We start from the raw sequence: 425 nt of genomic DNA, 5'->3' as shown, positions 1-425 counted from the left end.
GCATATATGTGGTGTTGTTGGCCACAATAAAAGGGTTTTATGGGTCAAAGGATTACTTAATCTCAAAGCTAATAAAGGCTTTAATTTTTCTCAATCCCATATGTAATGTATACTATGTTTGACTTGCATTTCTTCCAGTGATTAATGGCCGACACTATCGAGACACCAAACAACAATCAGGTGAGTGACTTGTGTCTAATATAGAATATTGTGTATAACAATATGTTGATGCCAAAAAAATTGGATGATCCGACAATGACAGGACAACACAATACGATGTCTTAGAGAACGTTACAAAGCAATTATTTGTAGAATAATTATGACTTCTATTATTTGTTCTTGACTTAATTTTTGTATGCCCACATATATAATTGAAGATTGACCTCACTAACAACCCATATGAATAAGGCTGTATTACGTAACTG

The sequence above is a fragment of the Dioscorea cayenensis genome, chromosome 7 (assembly GCF_009730915.1).
Source record: "Dioscorea cayenensis subsp. rotundata cultivar TDr96_F1 chromosome 7, TDr96_F1_v2_PseudoChromosome.rev07_lg8_w22 25.fasta, whole genome shotgun sequence".
NCBI classification, from domain to species: Eukaryota; Viridiplantae; Streptophyta; class Magnoliopsida; order Dioscoreales; family Dioscoreaceae; genus Dioscorea; species Dioscorea cayenensis.
This window is presented reverse-complemented; position numbering follows the sequence as displayed.